The sequence below is a fragment of the Myotis yumanensis genome, unplaced genomic scaffold, assembly GCF_028538775.1.
Source record: "Myotis yumanensis isolate MYYU_CA2020_CCGP unplaced genomic scaffold, mMyoYum1.0.hap1 SCAF_3, whole genome shotgun sequence".
Lineage (NCBI taxonomy): Eukaryota > Metazoa > Chordata > Mammalia > Chiroptera > Vespertilionidae > Myotis > Myotis yumanensis.
The window spans coordinates 189,927,251-189,950,480 of NW_027223754.1; positions in this window are offsets into that span (position 1 = coordinate 189,927,251).

Here is a 23,230-nt window from a genome sequence, read left to right on the forward strand (position 1 = left end):
ATTAGCTTGGCATCTGTAATGACCAATCTTTTGTCTTATTGCTTTTCTCCCTTTTCATGTTATGTGCTTTTATTAACAAAGGAAATTTGCAACTTTAGTTTAAATTTCCTTTAGCACAATTTTCCTAAAGTCCTTCTCAGAAGGCTTCTTGGAACAGGAATCTGGGAGCTTCCTTTTTCCTTTTGTTTGTGGGCAGAGCTTCCTGTTTGCCTGTAAGGTTGAGCTGGATGGTCCCCCAATCATTCTGGGAAGAAAGGACCCTCCAGGAGGCCTCCCCCAATTTTCAGTAGAGAAACCTCACAATGAATCTGATTAGCCGGGCCTGAGTAACTGCACTAGCTCCTCTCCCTATATAGTCCTCTTGTTTGCATGTTCAGCCTCTACCACCAGACTCAGCAGTGGTTCCACCACTCGGCTAGAAATCACAAGCAAGGAAAAAGCCTCCTCCCTCATTCTCAGCTGTCTCCTTGGTTTCCCTGCTCTGCGGTAGACACAGTCTATATTAAGGACACTACATGTGAGAATGGCTTCAAGAGAGCTGGCTGCCAAACGGGCCAAGAGTTCCTTGTCCGGCAGCCAGACAGCAGGCTGCAATGTTTGAAGTTGTACCAAGTGTCTGGTCAAAGCAGAGATGGTAAGATTAAAGCAAAAATCCTGCCTTAGACACTGGGAGTGGGCAGACGCTAGAATTTATTCCATGCTGAGCAGCACATAGAGAGGTTATCAACTGGTCCTAAGGGAGGAGAAGTGACCAGGGAGGGAGAGGCTCACCAGCCGGAAGCAGTTCCAGACAGACTATCACCCAGGTGGGGAGGGTGATGGGAGGTAGTGTGGAAAGTGGTGCCAGAGAAGATTCTAGAAGAGCAGGAAACTGGATCCGCATGGCTGCACAGCAGTCTCTCCACCTGGAACACCGGAGTTGGACCTGAAGTATACCAAGTAAGAGGCCTTGTTCGAGAAAGGCTGTAGCAGGCAGTGAAGCGTGGTGGACAAAAACCAAGTTTGAGTCTCAGTGCAACACTTTATTAACTGGTGACTTGAGTCAAGTTACTTAATCTTCCTGCCCTCGGTTTCCTCAGTTTTGGAATGGAGCTGGTAACAGTAGCTACTGCCTAGGCTGTTGCAGGAATGCTCCTCAAGTGCCTAGTGGAGGATCTGGCACAGACAGAGCACTCAATCCATAGACGCTGACCGTGGCAGGAGTCAGAGCAGCTTCCCTCAGGTAGGGCCGACAACGAGCCGTTAGTCTGCAGGAGGGGAGGGTTGTGTGACAGCTTAATACCAAGTTGGATTCAATAGCTAAGCTATGATTTCCTTCTTCATGGGTGGCTGGTGTCCTGGAATTCCTCACAGGATGGGAAATATATTTCCATGATCAACAATTGACTGATTGATGAGGGCTGGCCAACTGAGAGGGGGGTCAAGTTTAGAGTCTTGAGTGAAGACTCACCTTTGATTCCTTGGGAGCATCTAAGTGGAGAAACGAAAACAATCTATTTTTCTGGATGACTTTTACCCCACTGTGATTTTTTTGCATACGGATAGCAAGAATGTAGAGATGCAAACTATCTCAGAGGTTAAGGGTATATGCATTAAATCTTTAGTGCTCATTGGCATCACCTCAAGGGCTGGCCAGAACGTGGCTTCCCCTGACTCCCCACAGGTTCTGATTCAGGAGGGCTCTGATGAGCTCCAGGAGGTGCTGCTGGTCCAGGGACCACACTTGGAGAACCATAGCTGTAAAGTCGGATGAACTCGGTTTTAAATTTCCATCACTAACTACTTTTATAAGCTTGGACAAGTTACACAACCTCTGCGAGCTTCGGTTTTCCCATCTGTAAACAGAATAATAATACCACTTGAACTTGTTTTGAATATCAGTTTAAAAAGAAAACCACATGAAAAGTGCCTAGCACTTAAAAAAGAGCTTATTGATGAGTAGATGTTAGGGACTTAGCAGGAGTAGGAGGCTTAGAGATCTGGACAATTTTGAATTAAAAAGGGCGCTTAGAAGCAGAGCAGAGAGGTGAGCTGCCTTCCTTTTGGGCTCCTCCCTGCTTATGCCATTGGCCGCTAACGTGGGAAGGGATGGGAGTTGGTGTGGGGTAGAGGCACCAAAGGTAACTTTGGAGAACTGGGTGTAAAGGAGGGGGATTGGCTATTATTATTATTTTTTTTAACAAAATAGATATTTCTGGCGGGATTTTTCAGCTTTGTCACTCAAGGCAAAAACCACATCTCAGAAATACTTCGAGGAGAGGAAACTTCCGCCGAGGTGTGGACCCCTCCCACCCAGAGCTCCCAGGATTGCACTTGGCCTCTCAGGTGAAGACTGTGTGTCCAGGTCTCGAAGCCAGGGCTCAGAGTGTCCCCTCTGTTCAGAGTAATCTTCTCCTCTGGCCGCATCTGTGGAGCTTGTCACCATCCTTTAAGGTTCTTTGTATCTGTGAAGCTAGCGGCCCCTCACAGGCTGATTTCATTTTTAAATCATCTCTGTGTGTGTGTGTTTTGAGACTGTGAGCACTTCAAAAGCATGACCTATAACTTACCTTTATCTATCTTTTGTGTTCTCTAGCAAAGGACTGGTGTATAAATGTTTGGTAAATTATGGAGGAAGGAAGGAAGGAAAGAAATAAGGAAGAGAGAAAGGATTTGTACTTTAATATTTAAGTATCTAGAAGGCAAGATCAATACCTTGTTCTTTAATCCTATCTTCCACCCTTAGCTCAGCACCCTGAATACGTCAGGCATTCAGTAAGTATTTTATAGGTACACTTTCCTGCTTTCCATGAGGATTTGCACCATCTGAATGGGTTTAAAGAGTATTTAACTTCTAACTTCTTTCTGTTTTCTCCTTTCCCTTTATGCATGAGTTTTTTCCTTTACTTTTTCACTTCTTTATTTTCCAAGAATAAATTAATATACGGGGTGGGGCAAAAGTAGGTCTACAGTTGTATGTGAAACACAGAGTTTATTCTTGTATTATTATGTATCAATTATTGCATTATTTTTCATATGAACAACTACAAACCTACTTTTGCCCCATCCTGTACTGAACACATACCTAGGGGCATCTACACTAATAAAAGAGAAACATGCAAATTGGTGTCACTCCGCTATGCCCACCAGCCAATCAGGACAAGTATGCAAATTAACCCAACAAAGATGGCGGTTAATTAGCATATGCAGGCGCAGAGCGAAGACTGAAGCTCCGGCCAAAGAGAAGACTGAAGACTGAAGAGGCTTGGCTTCTCTGCTGCTGGGTCCCGGGTGCCAGAGGAAAACCAGTGCCGGCAGCCAGGGGAAGGAAGGCCTATTGCACAAATCTCTTCGTGCAATGGGCCTCTAATAACAAATAACTTTCTATGTAAATTTTGCTTTATTTTACATTCTTATGTTTTATTTAATCACAGCATTGAATTATTTCAAGAATTCAACTATAGTGGGGAACTCTTCTCATCCCATGCTCTGCCTCAACCCATAAAAGAAGAAGCTTCCACTAACACTCTCCTGGAAACTGTGATGCCTTGTGTATCTGTCAGCTCAGGCTGCATAACAAAATACCACAGTCTGGGTGGCTTAAACAACAGAAATCTATTTTCTCACAGTTCTGGAGGCTAGAAGTCCTTGATCAAGGTGCCCTCAGATTCAGTTACTGGTGAGAACTCTCTTCCTGGCTTACAGATGGCTGCCTTCTTGCTGTGGCTTTTCCTCCACAGTTTATGGCCGGGGAGCTCTGGTGTCTCTTTATCTGCTTATAAAGACATGATTTATATTAGATTAGGGCCCCATTCTTTTTTTTTTTCTCAAATATTTTTATTAGTTTTAGAGAGGAAGGGAGAGGGAGAGAGACCAGGAATTGAACTGTGACATCCTGTTTCATCGGTTGATGCTCAACCACCAAGTCATGCCAGCTTGGCAGGGCCCCACTCTTATGATTTCATTTAACTTTACCTCTATAAAGGCCTTATCTCCAAATACAGTCACACTGGGGGTTGGAGCTTCAATATAAGAATTTTAGGGGCCCACAATTCAGTCTATAACACCTTGGTTGCTTCTCTGTGTAAGAGGAGGAAGAGCTAATTGAATGGCCGGGAGCCTGAAATACCCATTGCACTGACCTTTAAGGGCTGGGGCGTGATATAAAGATGGGGCTCCTTGCTCCCTGCCTCCTGCTTCCCTGGCCCTTTCCCTTGAGGCTCAGAGGGTTGGCACTGTGCTTCTGGGCACATGTGGTGAGCCGGAGAGTGAGTGGAAAGACTGAGGCTGCCCCAGCCAGGCCCTGCTGGGTCTTTTCCTGCTTTTCAGCCTGCTGCTGGGTGGGTAAATCATACCAGTGCTGACTGCAGATCTGTCTTTCTGCAACTCCAAGAAGGAGGGGGAATGCCCTCCATAACTTTGGTCCAAGCCACATTCTCCAATCAGACTTGTGAGAAATCCCAGTCCTTTGAGCTTTTGAGCTAGTTGACTACATTATTTTAAATATCACCCCAGCCCCCACCCATCCCAGTCTTTCTCATCTCCATCATTCTGCTCTTTTCTCTTCTCAATGGCACTTTTCATCTAACATTTCTCCAGTTCACCTGTAAGAGTTTTTTTCATATACTTTCAAATGACTTTCTGAAAAAAAAAAAAGGTATTTGAAGGATCTTAATGTATATTGAGGAAGATCAGGGCATATCTAACTTAGGGAAAAATGCTTTCTAGGCACAGTGGGGAGAGAGTGTATTAACTGTTTTCAAATATCTAAAACATGAGTATGGAGCACAGGCATTACAAACCATCTCTGGAACTTTAGCTCATGAAAGGTGTGTAGGACAATGATGATGATGATGGTGAACACTTATTGAATCCTTCCAATGTGCTGGGCAGAAAGTTAAGTGCTTTCTTTACATGCATGTTTTTTCTTCTGCATCTCCCTGTGATGTAGCTAACACCATGCATCCCATTTTACAACTATGAAAACTGGGGCCCAGTGAGGTTAAGTGACTGGTCCTAAAGCTCAGCTCAGGTCTACCTCCTTCCAGGGCCTATGTGCACGTTGCTGAATTTAAGAACAGAGTATTCTAACAATTAGAGCCGGCCAGGGATGGACTGGCAATGATTCCGCATGGTCTCTGCTCTGAGCCTGATCCAGGAGAGGCTGGGAGACCATCTGCTAGGCCGGCTGCAGAAGGGAGATCGATTTAGACAACTTCTGAGTCTCTTTCCAACTGTAAGATCTTATGAAAACTCGGCAGGCAGTCCAGTGGGAAAGGAATTAAACTTGTTCTTTGTAGCTCTGTTCAATAGGGTAGCATTCCTCAGGCGTTTCCATCTAGGACTCCCCAAAGTCAAAGTCAAGTGAATGGACACCCCTGGGAAGTCTGGGGCAGAGCTGCCAGAAGCACAATTTTGTGTCAGATCTGAAAAAGAGATTATTTGAACTTTATAGGATACATGAAAATATGCTTGTTTTAGTGAAACGTGTTTTAAGTTAGAAAATCTTTTAAAAAGCAAAGACTTTCAATGCACAACTTAAATTCCACCCCTCACCCAATCAATCTTTCTTTCCCTTTGGCTCATCAGAAGCATGTCATATTTTATTGTATGGGCTCACACATCCCCAGCACAACACCCAGTCTCCCAGGGGGAGCATTTATCTTAGCATGAGAAGTAAAGCAGCAGTGTTAAGACCAATATAAGAAGCTATAGAGCGGCAGATCAGATTTAACCCCAATGCAAGAGGGATCTTTCCAAGAGTTACAGTTGTCTAGCAGTGGAAGGGGCCCTGCAAAAAACTAGTAAGTGAGCAGCCACTGAAAAGTTTCCACGCAGAGATGGGTCGTGGGCCTGGGGAAGTTAACAGGGGACTCTGCTTTAGGAGTGCTGGTGCCAGAGCAAATTCACAGCCACGATGAGAGACATAGGTGAAACCCATGCTCCCCGGACTCAAAGAAGGTTTGTGGCGAAGCCATTATGAGAGTAATAACAATCAACACAGTCCTTAACATGTGCCAGGCCCTAATCCCAAAGCTTTAGGCAGGGGTCCTCAAACTTTTTAAACAGGGGACCAGTTCACTGTTCCTCAGACCGTTGGAGGGCCGGACTATAGTTTAAAAAAAAACTATGAACAAATTCCTATGCACACAGCGGCGGCAAAAACACCCGGCGGGCCGGATAAATGTTTTCGGCGGGCCGCATGTGGCCCGCGGGCCGTAGTTTGAGGACCGCTGCTTTAGTGTATCATTCAGTTCTTAGAATGACCTGTATTCTCATCAACCCCATTTTCCAGATGAGGAAATAGAGGCACAAGGAAATTAGGTAAGTGGACCCAGCATCTCACAGCTGCTGAGAAGCAGGGCTGGCTTTTGTACCCAGACTGTTGGAGTCAGGGCTGGAACCGGCCCTCTTGGTGCACTCCCTGTCCTTTCTGCCTGTCCCCCACCACCCAATGCCATCTCCTTGGTTCCCCGCTCTGATCTAGAAGGATCTTGTCCAGGGGAAGGGGGACTGGTGGTGAGAGATCAGGGCACCTGGATTCCGGTCCACACTCTGCCCCTTAACCAGGTGACTTCACTTGCCTTTTCTACTTTTTCACATGCTAATTCATTATTTCTGAATCTGCCCTGGAGGCCATGGGTGTTTTTTTATATGCCTTTTACTAAAACTTGGGGAAATTGTGCCACATCATGTAGGAGTTCCATTATGCAAAACAAAATAAAGCAAAGTAAACAACAACAACAAAAAGAAAAAACTTACTGGGAAGTGCCTCTCTTCCTTAGGTTTACTTTTCCAGCAGGTAGAAGCTTGTGTTCCGGGAGCTGTAGACTCTGTTGGGAGTGTCTTTCATTAGATCAGGGAATTTCTATTAAGGGTGTTCTTCATGGCTCCCAGCACCAGCGTTATAACAAGGTTTTACTGGACTCTTACTCACTATGTATTTACAAATTCACAAAAATATGGATAGATTGTGTCCAGATGGCTGTCTGGTGTCCAGTTTAAATGGCCACATGATGTATTGATGTGGGACAGTGGCTTCATCTGTGAGCCATTTCTGGGTCCTCTCCCACTACGGATGAGGAATCTTCAGGGTCTCCTGGGAAATCTCTGCTCTAATGTCCTTCCCTCCAAGACTAATGGGTACAGGAGGGGCCCCTGCTATGGAGCCACATGGATTACTGAGAGCTTCATCTTCTCATTAGCTCAGGAGGGTGAGGCAGATGCCACATTGATGGTGGATACACAAATATTTGTTTTTACTATTATCTGTACTTCTCTTTTTACATTGAAATTCTTTATAATGTAAAACAAACAAACACAAAAAATACCCCCCTCCTCCTCCTCAATCATCAACAATAATAAAGGAATTCTCTCCCACTTGGAAGATTTCAAATCTAGATCTACTGGAATATGTGGGGTATGATTATGACTTCTTAAGGTCTTTTCCCCCTCCTGGCTCCTTAATGCTGTGAAAACAAAAAGTTTACTCAATGCACGTGTTGAGTGAAAGGATGTGTTCACTAGTAAATGCTCTGCTCTCCACCATCTCCCTTCCCATCACCGGTGAGTTCTCAGGGGGTGATGGTGAGAAGAAGATGGGTGGTTTTCTGATGATGGTTTATGGACGTAGAGTGTACCTGTATCTTTTATTTAGAGCAATGTGGACATGTTTGCACAAACTACTTTGGAGAGAAGTTAGAACTATGAGCCAATGCCTAGGTTGAGACACCAATGGAAAATACAGTTTATCATCATGGGTTTTATTTTGTCCCTAATAAGCATTGAGAAGAAGCCACAACTGTCTGTTTCATGATGTTCACAATGGCTGATGTTGGCCTTTGCCTTGAATTTCTGTAGGATGTGTATGTTGGCTACTGGGATGATGGGAGGGTTTGGTGATAATCTAGGATGGAGCAGGAGGTGCAGGAACAGGAGTACCCTAGAGAAAGCCGTTTATAATTGATTAAGACATAAGCCCGAGTACCTGTCTTTTTAAAAGGGGTCATAAAACAAGCTAAACTATATCTGTGGGGATAGACTAGGAGGGGGATCTAGAAGGGAGAGCAGAGGTATCCATTTCTCTTTTGGCCACTCAGAGTTTCTGAAGGTGTATACAAATGTGGTATACTAATAGACCAAATGCAAGAATGTTCTAGAGAAGCTGGTTTCATTTCAGTATAAGGATTATTCCCCCCAAGAAATTGAATGCATATCAGGACACAGGTCTGCCTCATACAGTGGACTCTGAGAAGATTTAGGCAGATCAAGTTGGGAGGCTCCTGCTGGTGCTGTTCTGGTTGGTTTCAGGTTGACCCTGGAAGGAAGGTTGTATGAGGAGGTCTGGCTCCAAGGATGGGCTGATTCTCTGAAAGGTAGGGCCTCTCTTTCTTCCTGGTCTTCACAGAGCTATCTCATCTCCCTACCATCCCACTGGCACCAGGGTGGGAGGGTGGAGAACAGGAGTACCACAATCTCCCTCGAGTGATAGTGTAGGGACATTGTACATGTACAGATGAGCCAACCACAAGTGTCCTTGAATTTTAGGAGAAGGCAACAGATTCAGTGAAATGTTATTGGATAGTCATCTCTGGATACCAATGGGCAAATTGTCTATAGTCCCCCTGCAAACAACGTGAGATAGCTAAGAGGTAAAGGACAAGTCGCAGTGAAGACAATGCTCATACAACACCCAAGCTGACCCTTTAGGGTTGGCTCTGTTTCTTTCTGATAGGCACAAGAGTTTAGAGCTGGGCAAATGCATTTGACTGCTCATCTGTCACTTTCGATCTGGCTGTTGGAAGGACTGAGATACCAGCCAACTATTCATGACTTATCTCATCAGGGGCTCAGCAGCTGGCTGCTAACAGTCAAGCACACAGTCCTGGCCCGAGTCCACAGTGGAAGGTTGGAGTATTTCGCTTGAGGATTGCTCAGGATGGAGCCCTTTGGAAAGACACCTGCCAGATGTCCAGGCTCATTCAGATGCAGGGACAGCAGCTGTTTTGTTATTCTGAGATGAGGCAGCGTTCCCAACCCATGGAGCTCAGTGGTCAGGGCGCAGTCATTCAGACACGGAGCCAGGGCAGAGTCCCAGGAAGGATGGCAGCTACTGTGGTGCCAGGGGAGCTCCAGTGCAGCTCAGTACTTCAGCGTTTCTAGCAAAATTTCTTCATTTAATGAAACTACCCACGCTTCTAGCATGCACTACATAGATCTGTGCCCAAGAGGAGATGGAAAGCAGGAGCTGGAAAGATGCCTGGCACTCATTTTCCTCTGTGGCCCTTTGCCTTCTGCATCACTGCTCCCTGTCACGGCCAGAACCTTCATGCACCAGAGGAGCAGTTTGAAACATTCAGAGGTCAATGTGATTGGTGGAGCCTCAGAAGCACACACTATCCTGAACGGAAAAATAAAGAGATAATAAAAGCTAGCTTTATTTTATGTTATTTTCAAGGCACTTTTAGACAAGGTCTTACCTGCACCTTTCTACTCAACAATATCCCCATTTACAAACAAAGAAATTGACTTGATGGTTGAGGGGGTTCACTAGATGGTCACAGGTCTAGGAATGGTGAAGCCAGAAGGCTTGTCCCAAGGCTTATGCTGTTTGGACACAGTTACCGTTCATTCTGATTTTTGAGTTATAATTACTTGCATTTGCTATTTGCCTTTATAATTACCAAATACTCTCAGGAACACCATCTTGCTAAATCCTTAGGACAACACATACTGGTAATTAAGTACTTTTCTCCTTATTATATAGATGCAGAAAGGGAGCTTTGTGGCGGTTTAGGGAGTTAGCTGGAGGTCACAGCCAAGAAGCAGCCAAGCCATTGAACTCAGGATGATCAGACTCCTGTGATCAGGACTTTTCCCTTTGTACTCTTGCTGTGCCCTCTCCATCGCCATCAATAGTACAAGTCAAACCTCGGTTCTCGAACGTCTCTGATCTCCAACAATGCGGTTCTTGACCAAGTTGTTCATGGAAAAATGCCTTGGTTGTTGAATAAGACTTTGGTTCATGACCCGATAACTGTTTCATGCTGATAAACAAAGGGGAGAATGCATGAGTATGAGTCAGTTTACCACTAAACCTCATGTTATTAACATCTCAGGAAATTGGGCTCTGAATAGTATTGTCATCTTTTTTTTAACTTTTTTTGCTGCTTATTATTATTAAATATGTACAGTACTAAGTCACCATGGGTCCTGAGGTTAGTGGTAAGCAGCAAAGTGAAAAGGAAAGTTGTGAGAACAATGATAGAGCTTAAAAAAGAAATAATTGCAAAGTATGAGAGAGGTGTTCACGTGTCTGATCTGGCTACCAAGCTTGGCCTGGAGAAACTGATGATTAGCACAATTTTATATCATAACGAGGTCATCAGGAGTGCTGATGTTGCTAAGGGTGTTGCTCACGAAACAACGAGCACAGGCAACTGAGAAAGGGTAAAACAGGGAATCATTGGGGGGCCTGGAATGGATTAATTCAATTCCCATTATTCCTAATGGGAAAAAGTGATTTGGTTTTCGAACAAGTCCCTTCTCCAACGGCCTTCCTGAACAAAGTAAGTTTGAGAACCGAGGTTCCACTGTATAAGGCTGTTTGCACAGCTGAGCTATTACATTTCTCTCCTTATCTGTTGCCTCCTGGTGTTCACTTCTAGTTTCCCTTAGCTGTTTCAGCCATTTGCAGGCCCAAGTCTTATAACATCCCGAAAAGGAGTGTAAAGGAGAGGACCTCGGTGTCTGGGTCTGCTTCACCTAAGTTTCCACAGATGCCCAGCCATCGTGGCCACAATAAAAGACGATTTTTTCAGAACTTGGACGGTATTCTTTTGTTACCTGCATTCCCCTGGCACAGCTGACAGACCATCCATGTAGGTAGAGTGCTTTTCTCCTCAATTGTAATAAAAATTTTTAATTATTCATTAGTACAATAGCTGTTAGACAAATGCCCAATTATTATTCATGCATAGCTAAGTAAACTCCTGCTCTTTTTTCTTTTCTTTTCTTTTTTTTGGATCTGTGACAAACACAGTCCTTCCAGAACTGGCAGAGGGCTCAGATCAAAGAGCGCATTGTGTCTTGCTTTAACCAAAAAAGAAAGGGGAAGCCAGCGCTCCCTGCTTGTGCCTGAGCCTCCTCCCTCACCTGCCCCAGTGCACCTTGGGCCTGAAAGCTGGGAGTGAGGAGAGGAGACTGCGAGGGTCCTTCCCCACCCTCGCCCCCGATTCACCTGGCAGAAGCTCTCTGGGCCCAGCAGCTGCCAGGCGCCTTTTGCCAATGGAGCAAATGAACTGCAAATGCAAATTGCAACATGGAGAGTGGCTCTTGATTAGATCTATTTTGTGGCTTCATACTCCGTGGCCTCCTCCCTGCAGGTCCCCCTGCAGGCCCAGGTCACGGGGAGGGCGAAGCCAGGAAGGAGGAAGTGTACCAGGCGGCAGCCCTTTCACTTCCTCCTTTCCCCAGATCCCATGCGGCGGGGGCTTTTCCTGCGCTGGACAGTTTTCCAGGTTTCCTTTCTTTTTTTCTTTTTCTTTTTTAACCTTTCCCCTCACAATTTACCACAAGACAGATTTGGGCCAGAAAGTCTCTTACACTCTGCCTGGTGTCCAGGGTGCCATTCTGCACATTTGGGACATCTCCAAGCTTCCCCATTCTCTTTGCCCCTCTTCATCCTTCTATCCACCCCCAACATCTTGAAACCTATGAGAACATTTGCTGTCTTCCACATTATGCCGCCTCTGCAGACCCTGGTAGCTCTCCCTATGCTCTCCCTCTTGCCTCACAGCATCTTGGTCCAGTGCCGCCTCTCACTCCTTTAATCTTGAATCTCTAAGGCACCCTCCCACCGTCTGTCCTTTCTCTCACCCTATCATGCCCTCCCTGCTCTGCCTTCCTCACCCTGGTCCTCCCCACCCACTTCATTTCCCTGTGCCCTGTGAACCCTCGCCTCTTGGTGTTCGGCCTCCTCAAACACTTCCTCCACCCGGTCCTCCCTGCAACCCGCCTTTCCTCTGAGGATCACCACACGTGTGACTTTCTTCACCGAAGGTTTTCTCTTCTCCCACTTCTAGATCATGTCACTTCTTTCTCCACTAACCTATAGTGACTCTTCACCTCACTCAGAGCAAAAGCTGAGGTCCTTCCAGTCCCTCTGTGATCTGCCCCCTGTTCAACTCCAAGGACAACAAAGCCTGCCACTTTCCTCCTCTCCCTCTGTCCTCCAGATTCTCAGGTCAAACCCGACCCTGCCTCAGTGCCTTTGCACTCGCCGCTCTCTCAGGCTATGACACTCTTCCACCAGATATTCGATGTTTAGGTCCCTTCTTCTTCCATATCCACTCTAAACACAGAAATGCCCTGGTTCTCCTTCACCCCACCAACCTAACTTTTTTTTTATAACACTCATTGCCCTAATATATTATATACTTATTTTTTTGTTTATTGTCTGTCTCCCTCCATTAGAATATAGGCTCTGTGAGAATAAGGGTTTTATTTTGTTCACAAATAGTGGAGTGCTAAGGACTGAGTTGTGTTTCCCCACAAAGTCATATATTGAAGCCCTAGCCCCAATATGTTGGTATTTGGAGATGTGGGAATCTGGGAGTGATTAGGGTTTGATGAGGTCATGAGGCTGAGGCCCTCATGATGTAATTAGTGCCCTTGTAAGAACAGACACCAGAGAGCTTGCCCTCTCTCTCTCTCTGCCAGGTGAGGACACGGAGAAGGAGGACATTTTCTAGCCAAGAAGAGGGCCCTTCCCCACACCTGGTCCTGTTTGCACCTTGATCTTGGACTTTCAGCCTCCAGAACGGTGAGAAGCAAGTTTCTGTTGTTTAAGCCATGCGGTCCGTGCATTTTGTTAGGGCCACCCAAGCTGACTAAGACTTGGAAGTTCCCTAACAATATGCTTAAATGTACACATCAATGTTCTACGTAGCAAGGAGCCAGGAGAGAAAGACCGGGATTTTGTAGTTATTTACTCCCAGCTGCTACCTCCCATCGGCAGGAAGTCCTTCCTGTTTCGAGGTTATGGCCTCCTTGTTGTCCTCCCAGTGGCTGTCACCCACGGTCTCCCTGTAACTCATGCAGACTTCGGAATCTGGCTCCCTTCTTCCTCCTCCTCCAACTCGATTTGTAACGTCCTTGTAGATCAATGGTTCTCAACCTTCCTAATGCCATGACCCTTTAATACAGTTCCTCATGTTGTGGTGACCCCCAATTTCATTGTTACAATTGAACATAATTAAAGCATAGTGATTAATCACAAAAACAATATGTAATTATATATATGTTTTTCGATGGTCTTAGGCGACCCCTGTGAAAGGGTTGTTCGACCCCCAAAGTGGTCATAACCCACAGGTTGAGAACCGCTGTTGTAGATGCTTTGTCTCTCAAACTGCTTCCTCAATTTCCAGGGGTCCTTAGTTCCCTTGCATTTCACCCTCCCACAGGCACTTGTTACTCCCCTAGAAATCACATGGTTTCACGCTGTGACTAGGAAGCCCATGCCTGTGGCTCCCCACGGTCTCCTTCCCACTGCGCACGCTCTTTGACATTGTGGAGAGTTTTTGGCCTTCGATGCCTCCATTTCTTCCCAGTCAGTAAGCTCCAAATTGTCACAATGGGTTGTGCCCTGTGTACTGCACAGATTCTGCCACCTGAGGAGGCAGGTGGGGCCTGACACCTCCCAGCACTTTCCGTGGTAAGCTGTGCGCCGGGCAGGGCCGTGACCCGGAAGAAGGAGCACCTTTTACTTCTTATGAAGGACAGACCATATCCAGCCAGGGACCCACAGGATTGCATGTGCCCAGGGGGCATTTTAAAAAATGTTCAGCCCTGGTTGGGTAGCTCAGTTGATTACAGTGTCATCCCCATTTGCCAAGGTTTTGTGTCAATCCTGGGTCAGGGCACGTACAAGAAGCAAACAATGAATGCATCAACAAGTGGAACAACAAATCAATGTTTCTTTCCCTAAAAACCAATAAATAAAATAAATATAATAAAAATGTTCACAGAGGCAGTGTGCAGGCTGCAACAGTGGACGGCTGCCTGAAACTCTGGAACTCTTCCTGCACTTGTTTTTTAAAAATATGTTTTTTATTGATTTTAGTGAGGAAAGGAGTGGGAGAGAGAGACAGAAACATCAATGATGAGAGAGAATCATTGATTGCCCGCCTCCTGCACGATCCCCAGTGGGGAGCGAGCCCGCAACCCAGGCATATGCCCTTGATCGGAATTGAACCTGGGACCTTTCAGTTTGCAGGTTGATTCTCTATCCATTAAGCCAAACCGGCTAGAACCTTCCTGCACTTGTTAAACATTTTCTTCACGGTGCAAATACCAACCTCCCAACTGGGGTGAGGAGGGGAGGGGAGACAAAACACACACACAGCTAAGTCCTCAGCAGTGGCTGCTCCCTTGCTTCCAGGAGCTGATATGTGATTTAGGTTCCATCAATCCGATGCACCTATAAGAGACTGTGACTCAGAACTGAGTTATAAGAGAAGGCAGAGCAAGGGCGTCTGTTTTCCTGGGAGCATGGTGGCTGAAGGGGTTTGGTTCTGTAGCTGGCAGCGTTGGACCAGCCTCTGAGCTAAAGCTTTGTGACTATGGCAGAGGCCTAGCTCCTCTGGTGGGCCAGTACTACTGTGTGTGTGTGTGTGTGTGTGTGTGTGTGTATGTTTGTGTGTGTGTGTGTAGGGGGTTGGGGGTGAAGAGGGAGTCATTCCTGGACACTCACTCAGAGTCTTTTTAAAAAATTTATTTTCAATTATAATTTATATTTAATATTATTTTATACTAGAGGCCCAGTGCAGGAATTTGTGCATGGGTGGGGTCTGGCCAACCCAGCCCCAATCGGGGCCCAATCAGGGCCAGGCCGGCAGTGGGGAGGGGCTGTGGGTGGTGGGCCAGTGGCTCTGCCCCCAATTGGTGTGTGTGGGGATGATCATGGGTGGGCCAGGCAGGGGGAGGGGCTGCAGGTGGTAGCCACTGGCCTTGCCCCTGATTGGAGTGGTGGGGGCCCATTGGGGGTGGGGCTGGCCAGGGGGAGGGGCCACAGGCAGTTGGCCAGCCAGCCTTGCCCCTAATCGAGGTGGGGGGGCTGATCTAGGGTGAGGTTGGGTGGGGGGAGGGGCTGCAGGAGGTTGGCCAGCTGGCTCTGCCCCCTACCGGGGGAAGGGGGCCCATCAGGGGCAGGTCTGGCCAGGGGAAGGGGCTGCGGGAGGTTGGCCACTGGCCCCACCCATGAGCAGGATGGTTTGCTGGCTGCAGTGGGTGTCATAGCGACCGGTTGTTCTGGTCGTTACAGCGTTCCGGTTGCTGGCTTTTTATATACATTAGTTTCAGGTGTACAGCATAGTGGTTAGACAACTATATACTTTACAAAGTGTCTCCCCTGATGGCACCATGCGTAGTTATTACAATATTACTGACTATATTTCTTTTGTGGCACTTTACATCCCCATGATATTTTGTAACTATCGATCTGTATCTCTCAATCCTTCCACCTTTTTCACCCAGTTCCCCAATCATTTGGCAACCATCAGTCTGTTCTCTGTATCTATGAGTCTGTTTCTGTTTTGTTTATTTGTTTATACTGTTCTTTAGATTCTATCTATAAGTGAAATCATGTGCTATTTGTCTTTCTCTGACTGAATTATTTCACTTAGCTTAACACTGTCTATGTCCATCCATGCTGTTGCAAATGGTAACATTTCATTCATTTTTATGGCTGAATAGTATTCCATTGTATGTATGGACCACAGCTTTTTTATGTACTCATCTATTGATGGGCACTTGGGCTGCTTCCATATCTTGGCTATTGTAAATAACATTGCAATAAACATAAGGGTACACATATTTTTTGAATTAGTGTTTTTGGTGTCTTCAAATATATACCTACAAATGGGATTGCTGGGTCATACACCATGATCAAGTGGGATGTATTCCTGGGATGCAAGGTTGGTACAATATCCACAAATCAATTAACGTGACAACACTTCATAAACAAAATGAAGGGTAGATTATATCAATAGGTGCAGAAAAAGCATTTGACAAAATCCAGCACCCATTTGTGATAAAAAGTCTCAGCACAGTGGGGGTAGAGGGAATAAATCTCAACATTATAAAGGCCATATATGACAAATCCACAGCTAACAGTATACTCAATGGGCAAAAACTAAAAGCTTTTCCCTTAAGATCAGAGTCTGTTTCTTTACACCTCTCAGTGATTGTTTGAGCCACCCATATCGCTTTCTGCTTAAGCTGGCTGGAGTGGATCCTGTTTTAACTGGAACACTGACCACCCCAACACCCTCCTTGCCTTTCTCCCTTCCCATCCCAGCTAAGTCCTATGCCCATCTGAGCTCCATGCCTCCCCCACCCATCCTTCCTCTGCACCCACCCAACTGAACACCTACCTTCCCTCCTTTCCCTTTACACCTGCACAAGCTGAGCAGTCTGTGGGGGGAAATCACATAGCCAATGCAGAGGGCTGCCATTTGTGTCTCAGCCTCAATTGTGTCATTGTGGGTCCCCAGCCATCCTTTTCTTTCTCTGGCCATGTTCATAGCTCATTCTCTTCAGCAATTTCAAACTTGCACCATTCCATGTATGGCCTCTTCACTCTTAGCAGACATCCCTTTAACTTCCTGTTCTAGTTACCCCTCACCCCCTCCACGCTTCATGCCACCCCCCTTCCCTGCAAATCTTATGCACCTTCCCTACGTTTTCTTCTTGGAGGTGACCTCATTATGGCACCTGTGACCCTATTACCTCCCACCTTCTTTGGACTTTGCTTACTCCTGCATCTTCTCCCTTTCTTTCTATTCTCAAAAAAGAACTCTAAAACATTGTTAGTTTGCATGCTAATTAATTATTTTGCATGCAAATTGATTTCTCATTTGAGAGGGAATCTGTTTTTCAGCTGAGGTAAGGATTTATGTGTAAAGGTGGGGGGTGAGGAAACACTGCGGACAGTCTGGACACAGTAAATCTTGTCTGAACTTTTTCTGAGGGTAAACTGATTAGCTGGCAGCCAGCAAAGATGGCCAGTCTGGGCCTCCTGTCCTTGAATAGGTCACAAAGGGAAACCAATGAAAACAAGTTCAGTTGTTGATGGATTCTTGAGAAAACCTTGAGAGCCTGACCGAGGAGCACACGCTCCGGCTCTCTCTGTGTGATGTCTCCTCGTGTCCTTCCATCAGCTCCCCACCCCCACCCCCGTAAGGACTTCTCACTTCCTGCTGGATCTTTCCCTTGAACCTCTCTTCATGCTCAAATAATTCTCATCTTGAAAAAAAAGTATTCTTCCTTGATCCTCCCCTGCTAGCATATTCACACGTCTCTGAAAACTCACCTCTCCTCTCGGTCTCTGCTTCCTCGCCTCCTTTCGCTCCTTATTCCATGTAGCTTGGTCTTCTGAACCATACCACTCTCCCCAGACTCATTCAGCCTACATACCAAACACAGGGACCGTTTTCAGTTGTCTTCTTCTTGGATTCTCCTGCTGTCTCTGACCCTTTGGCACTCTCTGACCTTTCAGTCCTGGTTCTTGATGTCCATCCATGATCACCCATGTTCATGGGCTCCTCCTCTTCACATCACAGCCCCAGGGTTGTTGTGTGGTTTTTTTTGGCCAGTTTTTTCCCTCTGAACTCTATGTATCATATGCTGTTATTTTTTACAGCCAATGACTGTATGCTGGTGATTCCCAAACCTGCCAAGGACTACTAGAACATTACACAGAAGGAAATGACAGTTGGAGGAAGGAGGACAACTTGTTTTATCTCTAGACAGAAGTACTAACACTTCACTGATCTCTTGTCATGTACGACCCACCTTTCACTGGGGACTTACTTAAATGTTAAGGGGAAGCGATCAAGTTTGCTAAGGTGAGACCGGAGCACCACTTTCCCTGAACCCCCTCTCCTTTCCTGCAGCAAAGGCCTCAGAATGAAGGCTGGGAAGTGGCCGCCTTTTGCTTCATCCCACCCATCTGTTTTCCCTTGAGTTCTTCTGTAAATATTGACACTAGTTAGGTCCATTGCAGGCGTGGGGAATATTCTCTGCCCCTGGAGAGCTGCCATCACTCAGATGGGTGGCTGGGAATGGCAGCTACGCTTATGTCCACAGTCTCCTGGCCTGGTCAGGTCACCCCTGGGTCATTTGTCTGCTACTGAAGCATAATCAGGGTGCCCCATTCTGCAGCATTAGATAAAGAAACCTCCTTGAAGGGCTGATGTTGCTGTTTACAATTTTTGGGCCTGAACTTATCTGGAAGCGGCTAGAGGGATTCGATGTTTTAAGAAGGGCATCCTCTCCCCATGGCACCCCTTACCCTCCACCCAAGCTTTCCTCTCCCAGCACAGATGATCTCTACCACATATGTGGGCACTCAGTCACTGTTTGGTTTGATATTTTCTTGTCCCCCACCACCTTGTGCACATAACTTTCTCCTTGAAGGCACCGCCCACGGAGCTTACACATGACATATATGACATGTTTTCAGTGTGGAAAGATACAGAAAAGCGAGCCTAGACCATGAAACAGAAAGAGGACGAACTCTGAGTTGGACAAAGCTGTGTCTACAGGTCGTGTGATCTTGGGGTAGTTATCTGAGACTGCACTTGGTTAACTACGATACAGGAATAATAATGTACTTTATCACATGGTGGTTGCAAAAAATGAAATGAGGAAGTACATGTAAAGCACGGTGCTTATTAAATGTCCCCAAGTTGTAGCTGTCCGCAGTGTCATTGCCAGATTCTTAATAAATATTTCTTGCTCCTATTGCTTCTCCTTTTTCCCTAGAGAATTCACTCAGTCCTGTAATTCATCTATCACACCTACCTAGTGGATAATTCCTCTTCTCTCCTCTCTCCTGGCTGCATCACACACCTGGGCATTTGTCATTGCTGGTGAATGTTAATGTATATGTTTTTACCATAAACTCTAGTGTAAGGTTCCTAAACTATGTGTCATGCTTTGTAGCTCTGAATCCCTACTGGCTTGTATAGTGTCCCAATAGATGCTCAGTAAATATTTTGCGACACAGGTGAAAATCATTTCACCTTAGAATGTAATTAGACATATGCTGGGGTAAAATCCTCCCTTATCCTTTAGTCTATATTCTATTCCCATCCCTGCCCCCTTAAACAGCCCTAACCCCACCTGAACTGGGGCCTACTGTGCTGGCCTTGGCTGGAACAGACTGCTGTGCAAGTACTTGGCAAAGTAATAATCTATTTGTAGGGATTGGCTGTATTCTTAGTAGAGTTATGAACTGTCATTTTAAAACACCCATGAGTCACTAACATCCTGGTGGGCTTTTCTGCAGGCTCACAGTGCAAATGATACTAAAAATATCACTGTCCATCTGTCTAATTAGTGTCTGTTCCATTGATGTCACAGACATTTAAATGAGCTACTTTCTTCATGCCCACATACATGAGGGCTCTATGTGACCCCAGACCCCACCTGTGGGTGTGGTATGCTGAGAGACGTTAAGGAGGAAAACTCTGTGCTACCACTCCTGAAGCCAGATCACTAGCCTCACAGCCCACAAACGGAAACGGGAGGGGTTGCATGGCCCTTAACCTGGTAGAATTTCAGCCCCAGAAAACTTTATTGACTCTGCTGCTTCATGTCCACCTTCTAAATTACTCAAAAATTCTCATGTGACCAGGCTTCCAGGATATTAGGGAAGGGAATTCTGGGAAAGGGGGTTCCAGTTTAACTAAGTTGATAGAGTACAAACCTACCACAGATAGTAAGCCTGGTTGGCATCTTAGAAAAAGAAAAGCTTTGGAGAGAAAAAGAGACATTATTATTTATATTTCTCAATTATAAAAGTAACTTCCTGCCTTTGTAATTAGTAAGTAATCTATGGATAATACTTTGAGGTGGTATGAATTATCCTGATGTCTAACAAAGTTTATTCAGGGTTTTTAGCATGTATTGATAATTCCTATCTGAATCAATTTTTAAAAAAATATATTTTATTGATTTTTTACAGAGAGGAAGGGAGAGGAATAGAGAGTTAGAAACATCAATGGGATAGAAACATCGATCAGCTGCCTCCTGCACACCTCCTACTGGGGATGTGCCCGCAACCAAGGTACATGCCCTTGACCGGAATCAAACCTGGGACCTTTCAGTCTGCAGACCATTGCTCTATCCACTGAGCCAAACCAGTTACGGCCTGAATCAATTTTTATTGTCAGTGAGAGCCCCTTCAGACCAGGCCCTGAGACCTTTCAACATGACTCTTGGTGTTTGTGTACTTTCTTGTTTTGGGCACAACAAGAGATCCACGACTCAACTTGTGTTTTTCTGGCCCCAGACCTGCGATCGGGGAACAAATAGTTTCTCCAAGGAACCCTGGTCCTTTTCAGTAGAGAATATATTCAGACACCAAGATGTGATCGCTGATGTGCTCATTGCCTTGGTGAGCTATTGCAGACCTTTTCAATGGGAGTGACAGAAAATTTTATTTTTTAAATTTGAGTTCACTGATATTTACAATTCAAATTTATTCTTACCTTTTTATTTTAGATTTTTATTTCTTTCCTCTCCCAGTGAAGATTTTGGTTCCTAATAACATTAATATATTTATTTACTTTATCCTGTTATATACATAACATATTTTGGGTACATAATATCATAACTACTACTATCAATAAGTCCATTATGTAAAATTTAAGGTTTTTTTTTTCAGTTATTTTGTCCTTAGAATATATATTCTACTAAGATATAGAGAATAGAGAATACATTCTTTAAAAATTACTCAAATAAATTCTTTGTGTGATTGTGCTATTGAATTTATATAAAGTTAGGTTCGATTTTTAAAAAATTAATAAAAGTTATCTTTCAGAGAAGTTTTTTTACTTCCTTTATTTTTTACTTTTTTCAGAGCAGTTTTAAATTGAGCAGAAAATGCAGAGTTTCCATATACCCTCTCGCTCCATACATGCACATGCTCTCCCAGTATACAAGTCAGAGACATGCTGCATCACAATAGTTCAAATGTCACAATGAGCCTACACGGATGGACACATCATCACACAAAGTCCGTAGTTTACATAGGGTTCACTCTTGGTGTTGTACATTCTATGGATTTGGACAAATCTATAAATGACATTCTGTGGATTTGGACAAATGTGTAGTCACCATATGGAGACTAACCATCAGCATAGTCTTGCCTTTTTTTAGAATGTCAGATTAGAATTATATAGTAGGTAGCCTTTTCAGATTGCCTTCTTTCACTTAGCACTATGCATTTACATTTCCTTGGTCTTTTCATGGCTTGAAAGCTCATTTTTTTTTCTAGTGCTGAATAATATTTCATTGTCTGGCTGTATCATGGTTCATTATCCATTCACCTACTGAAGAACATTATGTTGCTTCCAAGTTTTAGCAATTATAAATTAAGCAATTTCAAATTTAATTTCAAATTTCAAATATTCATAGCATAAACATCCAAGTGCAGGTTTTTGTGTAGACATGTTTTCAGTTCATTTGGAGAAATACCAAGGAGTGCTATTGCTAGACCTTAAGATTATGTTTAGTTTTGTAAGAAACTGCAAAACTGTCTTTCAAGGTGGCTATACTAATTTTATTTCTACTATCAATGAATGAAGCTTCCTGTTGCTCCTCATTCTTGACAACATTTAGTGATGTCAGGTTTTTTTTTTATTTTGGTTATCTTAATAAGTGTGTTGTGATATTTCCTTATTGTGTCTTTGGCAAATATATTTTCCTAGTCTCTGACTTGTATTCTCAGTTTCTTGACAGTATCTTTTGCAGAGCAGAATTAAAAATTTTTTTAAAGAATTTGAAATTTTTAATGAAGTCTAGTCTATCAATTATTTATTTCATGGATCACCCCTTTGGTGATGTATCTAAAAAGTCATCGCCATTCCCAAGGTCACCCAGGTTTTCTCCTGTGTTATCTTCTGAAACTTTTAAGTTTTGCATTTTACCATGGCATACAAAATCCCTAATGATCAGTTTCCTGTCTGCCTTGATTCTAGTCTCTCATCCCTCTGTATCCCTGCTGTATACATTCCAGATTTTTTTTTCTTTTCCTGCTATGATCCTTCATGTCTCTAAGCCTTTATACTTTCCATTCCTCCTTCTTGGAATCCCCTTCCCCATCTTCACCAGAAAACTTTTGCTTATCCTTCAAAGCCCGGTTCAAATATCATCTCCTCGATAAAGTCTTTCTTAAACTCCCTTAAATAGAACTACTCATTTCTCTGGGTTCCTATGAGATTTTGCAGTGCTGACCCCCAACAACAGAATTCATCAGATTGTGCTATAATTGTTTATTTTTTTAGTTTATCTCCACTACTCTTTGAGCAGAGGAATTTATGTTATGTATCTACCTCCCATGTCAAGCACTGTGCTTAAATAGTTATATATGAATGATTGCTTAATGAGCAAATAAATGATGAGTAGGATCCCATCCCTCCCTGTTTCTGATGATATGAAATTTGATATTTTCTCTTTCTCTCCTCTGGGCTTTTCTGTTTCTAGGATGTGAATATACAGATTTAGCAGCTCAGTGAGTATGACCAAGTTTATGAGAGTTTCACAGCTTACCATCACTCAATCTTCTAACCTAATTTCCTTCGGCAAATGACTAGTCATCCAATTATTAAATCTTAGAGCTGGAAGGGATGTTGAAGAATCATTTGATTCTTTCTTCTCCTCAAGGCCCGGCTTCAATTTCTACTTCATGATAAATAGTCATCATAACTATTAAGTATTAAGTTGTTACATCACCCGTACTAATGTGATTCAAATGAAAATTGGCATTTGACTCCTGCTTCCCAAAAAGTCCATGAAGATAGAGGTTCTCTCCTATTATCCAAGGAGGATTTACTGAGCCATTAAAAACAGAGTACTCTCCCCCTTCCCTAATCAATGTGTATGTGTGTTTTTCCTGTTCCATGTGCCCTCCAATATAAATAGATAAACTATTGCACAAGCTTCACAAGGGAGATGCCTTAGCAGTTTGGAATGGGACTGATGCTGTGTCACACGTTAGGGAACATCCATTGTCATACACCTTTAATCTTCAACCAGGTTGGCTGTGCTTACCCTGAAGAATAGTACCACCTGGAAAACTGCCCAGAGAGGTGCAAATTGAGATTTGCATTCACTTTAGGATATAATTTATTCAAACAGGTACTGTGCTAGATACTTGAGACAGGGAATGGTCCTTGCCTTCATA